Genomic DNA, 10,895 nt, shown 5'->3' with positions numbered 1-10,895 from the left:
TCCGCCGAGCCGGCACGACTGAATCAAATATCCGAGTGCTGGTCATAAACAAATACATTGTTGAGATTTTTTGTGGAGTTTAGCTGAAAAAAGAATCGTCTATAGGCCTAGATAGAAATAGAAATGTGTGACTCGGTCGCCATCTCTGTGCATCCCTTCTTAAGCCAACGCTGTTTTTTTTTTTAAATCCCGCCAAAACTCGGGACCCTCCTAATGGTCACTCAGGTCCACCTGCTACCATGACAGCCCAGCCTGCCATTGCACTCAAGCATTTGTGGTCCAGAAGTACTGTTAAATAAAATAAATAAATAAACAGCTGGTGAGATACAAGGCACACCTGCATCTCTTTGCTCGGATGACCCTTGGGAATCCAGCGCACTGAAGGGTCGCTTCATGCGTCTAAAGTGCGAGACAGCAGGACATCAGGGTCAGACAGGGCTGAGGACAAGCTGAGGGTCACTGACTGCAGGGTGCACTTTATATTTAGGGCATTAGTGGTGGAGCAGAGGTCCTCTCCCAGGGGGGCACATACGACCTTCAAGGGAGGGTGATTTGAACAATACTGTAAATAATGACTCATGAATCTTAATTAAAAAAATGTTTTTTGTTTTCCTATTCCATTCAATTTCTCATAAACAAGAGCTGATCAATTTTATTTACACTTCTGTTAAAACAGCTCAGTACACAAGATGGATTTTTATATTAATCGAGAAACAGCAAATACATACACATAAAAATACCATTGTGATTCTTATTTCACTTCTCGATAGAAGGTGTCTTTTGCCTGAATTGTTGCCAATTGTGAGAATGTCAGAGGAAGCCGAGAGCAAAATTCACAGCATTTTGTACAGGAGTTTCTTCACTGGGCCGGGTTTGTGATTAAGGTGCTCAGCTCTTAAGCAATACAATAGAAATACATACAATATAAAATAAAACAAGTACACATACTGTACAGAAAATAAACACAATAAGATATAAAAGTACAAAATACAATAAAACATATCTTTACATATTTTACAAGTGTACAGTTATTTTACATATTTACATGGCCAGTGTGCTGCTGTTGTTGCTGGTGGTCAGGAGACGTGGTTGTCTAGTTCTGGTCTCTGTGCTGAGCTGGGGGAGTCAGGGGCTCTGCTGGTGAATCTGGGGAAGAAGGTGTCTCTGTGTGTGTGATTCTCTCTGTCTCTGGGGTCCAGTTTGCCAGTGTTGAGCAGTCTCCGTTGGCCCATTAACTGTAAAGAGAAGATATATCTGAGAACTGGCATTGTGTGGAGTCTGCCTGGCTGCCTAGAGAGAGCTGCTCCAGGGAGAGAGAAGTTGAGAAAGTACTTAAAGTGATAAGTTGTGATTTTTTATTGAATACAATACTAAATGAAGGTTCGCTGAACACAAGGAGAACATTCTGGAAGGAACAAATTAAATAAAAGGCAAAGAAAATGTAAAGAAATCTAAAAAAACTGAAGACAGAGAGAGAGCAGAGAGACAGGCAGGAGGTAAGACTATACAAGACTAAAAAACACAGTAAACCAATACAACAGAACAACAAATACCAAGTAACAATAATTATAATCTGTTATAAAAATCAATACAGATCTCTTCAAACTGCTGAAAGAAATTAAAACATGCAGAGAGGAGTGACAGTTGAAGAGGGAGATTAAATAAACAGAGGAGGTGCATTTTGCACAGGCCAGGACAAACTACAAGAACACAGTCCTGAGGGACACCCCAGAGACGCTCATAGCAGGCTACTCCACAGGGGACACACGCAGGGTCAAGAGCAACTTGCTTCTCTACACCCAGCACCCCAGCGCCTGGCACACAGCCCTGTGACACAACTACTGGCACATCCGAAAGAGGGCCATCAGCGGTGTCCGGCAGCTGAGCGTGTTCGAAGACAGCCTGCCCTCCAACCCCCAGCACAGCTTGGTCACTGGCTCCACTAAACAAATCAGCATCTCCAGACCCCTGAAGGAGTGGCTGTTAGTGCTGGAGCTGCAGTTCACCGAGCTCAGGGAGCACACCGAGCACACACTGGCCACCCTGAACCAGCCCAGCACAGCAGAGCAGCTCAGGGACCAGGTGCACAGGCTGATGAACGAGTACAGAGTTGAGGTTCAGGAGCTCATGGAACTGGAGGAGGAAAACCAAGTCATGAAAACAGAGCTACAAAGATTGAGAGAGGAGCTGAGCAAGACAGTGCAGCACAGCTGTCTGAGGAGCCTGCAGGGAGAGCTGGAGGAGTTGAGAGGCAGCCAGCCCCGCACCCCGGCAGTGAAAGAACAACAGCCCTGCACTGACTCAACCACTAACAGCCCCCCAAACACAAAATGTAAGACTGATGTCTTCACTACAGTGAATCTCACTTTTTGTTTGTAATTAAACATGGGATTCATGAAAATAAGCAGCTGGAATATCCAGGGTCTGTGCTCCTCAACGTTTGGATTGAAGAGCACAGACCTGAACTTTGGACATAGTTCAACAGAGGTAATAGTCCTCCAAGAGTCATGCAGACCTGTCTACACACTGTCCCAGCAGGTAAAGGGAACTCATAATTCCTTCACTAAAGATTAAAGATGAAAGTCTATGCATCAAGCACATCTTTATTGTTTCCTTTCAAATCCATTGTGGTGGCATACAGAGCCAAAAAGATGACAATTGTGTCACTGTCCAAATATTTAAGGACCTAACTGTAAATGGACAGAGCCCTTTGTACCACACACTCATCTCCAGGAGGGGACAGTTTTGACAGTGAAAAAGAGTGGGAAACAGGTGCTGCATCTCTGTAAAAGCCTGGGTCTCTACATTGTTAATGGCAGGATCAGAGGGGATTCCCAGGGCAGGTATACTCACAGCTCTGCTGTAAGAAATCGTGTAGTAGACTACGCCATCACAAATATGAACCCAGAGTCTATTAATGCATTCATAGTCAGGCAACAAACCCCCCTGTCAGACCACTGCCAAACAATCCTGTATCTAAAATCTAATTCTAAACAAACTCCTTCTAATCTGCCCCCCCCCACCAAATTATACAATCTTAAACCAGTCTACAAATGGACACAGAGCAGTGCTGATGAATACACAAGAATTATCAAAAGTGCAGAGTTACTGCACGGCTCAAAAACAATAAACATATTCTCAATAAGAAAAGAGTAAGAACATGTCTGCGGGCATGACATCATCATCAACTATTTGCTAAGTACAGCAGCCCCCAAAGTATTCAACCTCATCCTGGCAACAGGCTGTTTCCCTGACATTTGGAACCAAGGGCTCATAACACCAATCCTTAAGAATGCAGACAAATTCGACCCTTATAACTACCAGGGCACCTGTGTGAGCAGTAACCAGTGAGGAAAGTGTTCTGCAGTATCATTAAACTCCAGATACTGGCCTTCCTTAACGAGCACAGTGTTCTGAGTCAGATTGGGTTCCTACCAAATTACTACACCTGTGACCATGTTTACCCTCTACACACCCTAACAGACAAACACGTCCACCAAACAAATAAAAGGAAAGATTTTAGCCTGCTTTACAGATTAAAAAAAAGCATTTGATTCAATATGGCATCCAGGCCTATTCCTTAGAATCCTAAAATGCACTGTAGGGGGTAAAGTCTATATGACATTAAGTCAATGTACACAGAGAACAAGTGCGGTGTGAAAATTGGGAATCAAAGAACAGGATTCTTCACTGAGGGGCGTGGGGTGAACTGAACTGAATTCAACTGAAATGTAGGTATAAAAGGGAATCACTGATGTCTAAATTAATGACAAGTATACCTCAGAATGCTAATAAGCCTTATTAATCAAGTAAATGGACAAATAGTGTAAACTATTTTGGGTGAATGTTTCCAGTTCCAGAAATAGCTCCCCAGCCAGAAAACTACTGTACCTTAAATTGATTCTTGGGAGTTGATTATTCATTGGAGAATCAACCCTTGGAACGCTGACAACACAACCCAATACATAATTCCCTTTTATACTTACAGTTCATTTCAGTACAGCTATACAGCTTCACAAGAACCTTCTGCTCATCTAGTTCGTGGCCAGGGGGGTCTTTTGCATATTTTCAGGTATATGTTACTTGAAATTACCTTTTATAGGTAGAGGCAGAGGACCCCTAATGCAATGTAAGACAAATATGTGGCATAGGAGACAACAATTTGGGTGTGAAATCATAGTTCCACTAATAGTTCCCCAGGATAACACTATTTGACGGGGACCCTTTCTACTATCAATTGGACCTAAAATGGTTTTGGGGACTTTCTTTTCAATATTAGAAAGCAACCCTTGGAAAGCTAACAACCCAATCTAAGACACAAACTTGTGGCATGGGGGACACTAGTGTGGCTATCTATTCCCAGTCCCACAAATTGCTCCCCAGCATGAAACTAGTGTACATTAAAAGGGGATCCTTTCTACTATCAAAGGGAGCAGGAATGGTTTTGGGGACTCTTTTAAATATTAGAAAACAACCCTCAGAACGCTCACATTGCAATACAAGACATTAAATTGTGGCATGGGGTTAACCACTTTGGGTGCCTATTCCCAGTTCCACAAATTGCTCCCCAGCATGAAACCACTTTACTTTAAAAGGGGAGCCTTTCTACTATCAATAGAACCTAAAATAGTTTTGGGGATTTTCTTTTAAATATGAGAAAGCCATCCTAGGAATGCTTAAAATGCTATTAAAAACCCACACTACATGAATGCGACCATTGTTAGCCAAGGTAGGTTCTAGTTTCCAATCACAGAAAAAGAAAAAACAAATCAAATCTTCATTACAGCTACATAGAAAGCCAATCAACAGTACAGGCTTTAAAATAAAATCAATATATTCTATTTTTTTTAAACTATCGAATGTTAGATTCACTTGTCGATAGTGGCCATCTTTCAGTCTCATCCCTACAAAACCCAGAAGTCAAGTTCCTGCTCCACGCAGGTGACCTAGTTCCACTTTTGCCCACAGAGCAGGGGCTGCAGCAGAATGCATTGATAGATAAAGCACACAGGGCTTTCTATGCAATAAAGAATTGGCTATATAAAATCAAACCACCATTAAAAATGTGGCTCAATCTTACTGAAAGCATAATAGCCAATTCTTCCGTATGGCAGTGAAGCCTGGGGCCCCATTATGAGCCCCAGGCACCAATGACCCATTGAAATTTTCCACTTCGAAATTTGTAAACACCTGCAGGTTCACAGGAGTACAGCTAATATCGCCTCCAGGGCTAAACAGGGCCCGTTTCCATTACTTCACTCCATACAGAAACAAACACTAAACTACTGGGTCCACCTGCAGCAGGCTGACCCACAATCCTACCAGCACACAGCTCTGCGGAGCTGCACACAGCCCCCAGAAGAGCATCCCCTCAGAAATATGGTACTGAAGATCAGCCAACTGAGCCAGATTAACACCAGCAAGCTTCAGAACAGCACCAGCAAAAATATCCCAACACAAACAATGACACAAATTAATCTAAATCTGGAAGACAATTATAAACTACATTTACCCTGGCAGAATATCTGGTCGAGGTTAAAAACACAAAACATAGACAGTTCAAACACACAACACACAGACAGATCCTGTCCAAATACAGGTTCAGTGACCACAGCCTGGCCAGAGAAACTGGCTGGCACAAAAGAACCTGGATGGCCAAAGGAAAGAGGCTGTTTTGTCATTGGGATCTGGGAGAGGTGGAGACAGAGATGCATTTACCCGTTATCCTGCCCAGATTAACAGCTCTGGAAAAAATTAAGAGAACACTTAACATTGATTTCTGAACTTGGTCTCTAAATGTTTTCCAGAGCTGTATATCCTTCAATTTGAAAGCAGCGTAGCAGATTGTAACCTCCTCTCAAACTACGACAAAATTCCTATTATACTGGGAGAGAAGGAGCAGACTGCAACACCCACAGGGACAGTGTGCGACACCCTGCCTGCCACGCCCTGAGGGACAGACAGTGTGTGATACCCTGCCTACCACTGCTTGAGGGACAATGGGTTCTATTCGTATTCTAAATTATAGATTTTTTGGTTGTTGTTTCCAGTATTTATGTGGCTGGAATATTTGTTGAAAGCTTTGGCAACAGCAGAATGTCATGTCGATAAAGATAATTTTAATTGAATGGAATATGATTCAGAGAGAGAGAGAGTTACAGAGTATCAGAGAGAGAGCTGCACCAGTCCCTACATCTCTGTTTCATGAATCGGAACAACAAGACTGCAGGCTCTCAGAGATCTCGACAAAAATAAAGGTGTTGTTATCATTATGATTATTATGGCAGTAGTTGTAATATGTTAAAACACTTTGGTCAATGATAAATAAGGTTTTCAAAATGAAAAAAAAAATGCAGAGCAAAATGGATGTAAAATACATTTTTATGTTCACAACAATGTATTCTGTGTATTTTTGTTTGTTTTATAGCTTTTAAGATGGCATTTACTCTTTTTTTTTTTGTAAGATTTCTGATTTTACCACCCAAGAAATGTCAGGTGGCGCAACCATATATTAATAAAAAAAATATATACTTTTAAGGTATTTCCCACAACTGGATACAAGTGCATATGAACCATTGTACTGTCTAAAATACATAATACATACCAAATTTCCCTTTAAATTATTTATGGGGCTTTTATTACATTTCTTAGAAATGGACACTTATTTATATTTTTAAGCATCCAATTTCCCATAGGGAGAAAGAAAAACTTTTTTAAAACTGTAAAAATTATTTGTAAACATTATATAAGGTGTTAAAGCTATATTTATGACTTAACTGCAGTTGCAATGAAAATTGATGTTTTAAAATATAAATTTGCTGGTTGCACCACCTGACCACGACTGCTTGTGCCACCTGATATGCTCAATAACAATTGATTATCACAAAATAACAAGAAAGAAGTTCAAGTTTATTCTGGTTTCTTTTGGCTTTTAACTCACCCCCATTTTCACTTCTTTTAAACTTCTTAGACTAAGTTTTTATATATTTTTATATTACATTTTTAATATGGACATTATAAGGAATACAGGTGTGTGACACCTTTCAAACAAAAATAGACAAACTGTACTATAATTTTTGTCATAGTTGATCATGATCAGATAAACTATATTACACTACTACCAAGTTTTTTTTCCACAAAAACATAAATGCGTTTTTTGAAATTGACATTTTTTACCTTTTCCTCCATTAAAGTATAAGGGATATTTTGAGATGAAAATGTAATGTTGAAATACCACTCAAATTGAAATTTGTAGAAGCTGTTGGGTAAATATAGCATAAGAAATGAAGGAATAATGTACAATTGAAATAACCTAACTTACGCTGAAAAGTGTAGAGAAAATTTGGACCACAAAATGCATAAATATAAAAAATCATTGTTTTCATGAATACAAAAGGCATTATTTTCTGAACACACATAAAATAGTGAAAACATCTTTGAAAATATTTTAAAAACATGTTTATGATATGAAATGTATGAATTCATAAGCCTGACTATAAATTCAGTATATTACATACATTAACTATCAAACATTCTTTCATTAATGACTTGGTCACTGTGGGCTCACAATTAGATGCTGGGTTTATTTATTTAATTCAAGTATTTCTTTTGAAACATAAATTAATTAAAATAGATTCACTTAATTAACTTAATATCATACAGAAAAATTATTATGATCATTCAAATGTATTTAATATATTCAAAAACATGAATTAAAATGACTTTTTTCCATTGGTGTAACTGTAATTCTGGTTGCACCATTTAACCTATTGCGGCACCTGACTTCAAACTCAATTCAAATCGAACAAGCATTAACTTGGACAATGATATTAACTTTTGGTCTTGAAGTAAAGTGTATACATACATTTTAAAAATAAAACAAATTGCTACAAAACCATTTTTGTCTTGTAGTTTCTTGCAGGGGTCATACCACCTGACATGGTAACATGACCCACCCTCAACATGGCTAAAAACTGTTAAATTCTCAAATATTTCTGAGAGAATTGATAATCTTGTTACTGCAGTATACGGGTCATTTGGGGTCTTCTTTTGTGATGCCATATCCTGTTCATAGTTTTCTTAAAGTGATATTACATCAAAATGTTTTTTTTGTTTGGATTGCGCCATTTGACATTTGGAGAAATGCATTTTTCGGACAAAAGTTTTTTTTAAATAGAATACATTTGACATAACACTTTCAAAACTTTTAATAATTTAAAAGTAATTTAACATACAATTATACCAAACTATTTGATTAAGAATTTTATTGAAGTAAAATAACCTATTTACTACAAATTTGTTCTCCATATATATGTTCGGACGGTTGCACCACCTGACATTTTGGGGCTTTGGAACACCAAAACCAAAATGTATCATATTTAAATAAAATGAAATTGGTTCCATATAAAGTAGATATCATAAAATAATTGTATATATTACATGTATTTCTTAAAAAAAAATGTTGAGGAAAATAATGGCTTCGGACACAATGTCATTGACCCACTAAGCATCGTGCGGCCGTCAGCGCTGCTCTTACCCAGCTGTGGTATCTCAGTGACATCATTGGAATGTGCCCAATGATCCTGTGCTCTCTGTAGAGTCACTATACTTAACTGCCACCTGTCATCTGTTAAACGGCCACACTGTGCTATAACCCCCTCAGTCAGGGAGCTTCTTACCCAAGAAAGATGCATCCTCGTGACCATTCGATTGCCTTTTATCTGCAAGCAAAACAAACACACTGTTTAGTGGTGAGTGAATGGGTCTGAATAAACAACACAGTATATATAACACATATAACACAGTCCATGAAAACAAGAATACCAAAATCGTTGATCAGCCCAGGCCGTGCACAGAGACGTACGCGACACAGTCCATCAACGCTGACACATTGTCCACAGTCCGTCAACACTGCACTGACACACTGTCCACAGTCCATCAACACTGCACGGCACAAATGTTGTACTTACTTTTGATTTCAGCTGTAAGTCCTTTGCACAAAAAAAGAGAAATCAGACGGAAAAGGTTAATTCCTGTGTTACTAATATTCTGTATGTACACAACTTTACAATCAACTGAACAATATCTTCAGATGGGTTGCAAAACTATTCAGACCTTCACTGTCTACAGTCCAACAACACTGACACTGTCCACAGTCCATCAAAACTGACACACTGTCCACAGACCATTAACACTGCACTGACACACTGTCTACAGTCCATCAACACTGACACACTGTCCACAGTCCATCAACACTGCACTGACACTGTCTACAGTCCATCAACACTGACACGCTGTCCACAGTCCATCAACACTGCACTGACGCACTGTCCACAGACCATCAACACTGCACTGACACACTGTCTACAGTCCATCAACACTGACACTGTCCACAGTCCATCAACACTGCACTGACACACTGTCTACAGTCCATCAACAGTGTACTGACACACTGTCTACAATCCATCAACAGTGTACTGACACACTGTCTACAGTCCATCAACACTGCATTGACACACTGTCTACAGTCCATCAACCCTGACACTGTCTACAGTGCATCAACACTGCACTGACACACTGTCTACAGTCCATCAACAGTGTACCGACACACTGTCTACAGTCCATCAACACTGCACTGACACACTGTCTACAGTCCATCAACAGTGTACTGACACACTGTCTACAGTCCATCAACACTGCATTGACACACTGTCTACAGTCCATCAACCCTGACACTGTCTACAGTGCATCAACACTGCACTGACACACTGTCCACAGTCCATCAACACTGCACGGCACAAATGTTGTACTTACTTTTGATTTCAGCTGTAAGTCCTTTGCACAAAAAAAGAGAAATCAGACGGAAAAGGTTAATTCCTGTGTTACTAATATTCTGTATGTACAGAACTTTACAATCAACTGAACATTATCTTCAGATATACAGTGGTACAATGATACTTAGACTTAGGAATTAATGTTATATGCATAACCTACTCTATACATTCAAACCAAAATCAATAAGAAAGAAGTAAACAATTAATATAAAATACTAATCTTGATTGTATAAGTATTCAAACTCTTTGATGTGGCAGATTAAATTCATGCTGGTGCAAGAATTGACCATAACAAGCCACACAATTGGTTGAATGGCCTCTGTCTGTGTGCAATAGTAGGTCTCATGATTTCAGTAGAACACCCATCTCTGTGAGGTTCCTTGGTCTGGTAATGAATTTCAAGCAAAAACTCTACCATGAAGACCAAAGAGCTTTTAAAGCGACTCAGAGATAAAATCATTGAAAACACAGGTCAGGAAAAGGATATACAAAATACAGAGGTCTCTGAATATCCCTGTGAGCACAGAGTACTCAATCATCAATAAATGGAGGGTGCATTGTATCACCCAGACACTGCGCTGCCTGGCAGGGAGGACACTGGTGAGGGATGCCATTGTGAGGCCAAGGACAACTTTGAAAGTGCTACAGAGTTCAGTGTCTGAGATGGGAGAAATAGTGCATCAGTCAACAATATCCAGAACACTTCACAAAACTGGCCTGCATGGTAGAGTGGCAAGAGGGTAACAATTACTAAACATAAGTAATCTCACAGATTGCATGAGTGATCCTGGAAAAATGATGCAAAAGGTGTTGAGGTCAGACGAGACCACATTGGATCACATTTGGCACAAACACAGCACATCTCCCAGTTAACACCATCCCTACAGTCAAGCCTGGTGGTACAGCATCATGCTATAGGGATAATTCTCCTCAGCAGGGACTGGAAAGCTTGTTAAGATTGAAGGAAAAATGGATGGAGCAATGTATAGGCAAATACTAGGGGGAAACCTGTTTCAGTCTGATGACTTAAAACTGGAGCAAAAATTCACCTTTCAACAGGAC

At 39.7% G+C, this 10,895-nt stretch overlaps 1 long non-coding RNA gene across 1 annotated transcript; it reads right to left on the bottom strand.

The window, feature by feature from the left end:
• Positions 1-585: 585 nt before the first annotated feature.
• On the bottom strand, positions 586-8,995 carry LOC136764463 (uncharacterized). The gene is made up of 3 exons (XR_010821199.1): positions 8,970-8,995; positions 8,679-8,720; positions 586-1,235 (listed from the first exon to the last, which is right to left on the bottom strand). It is a non-coding gene; the product is annotated as an uncharacterized LOC136764463 (long non-coding RNA).
• Between the last annotated feature and the right edge of the window lie 1,900 nt (positions 8,996-10,895).

The sequence above is a fragment of the Amia ocellicauda genome, chromosome 12 (assembly GCF_036373705.1).
Source record: "Amia ocellicauda isolate fAmiCal2 chromosome 12, fAmiCal2.hap1, whole genome shotgun sequence".
Taxonomy (NCBI): Eukaryota; Metazoa; Chordata; class Actinopteri; order Amiiformes; family Amiidae; genus Amia; species Amia ocellicauda.
Note: the sequence above shows the minus strand (reverse complement) of the source record. Positions and strands in the feature narration are given on the sequence as shown.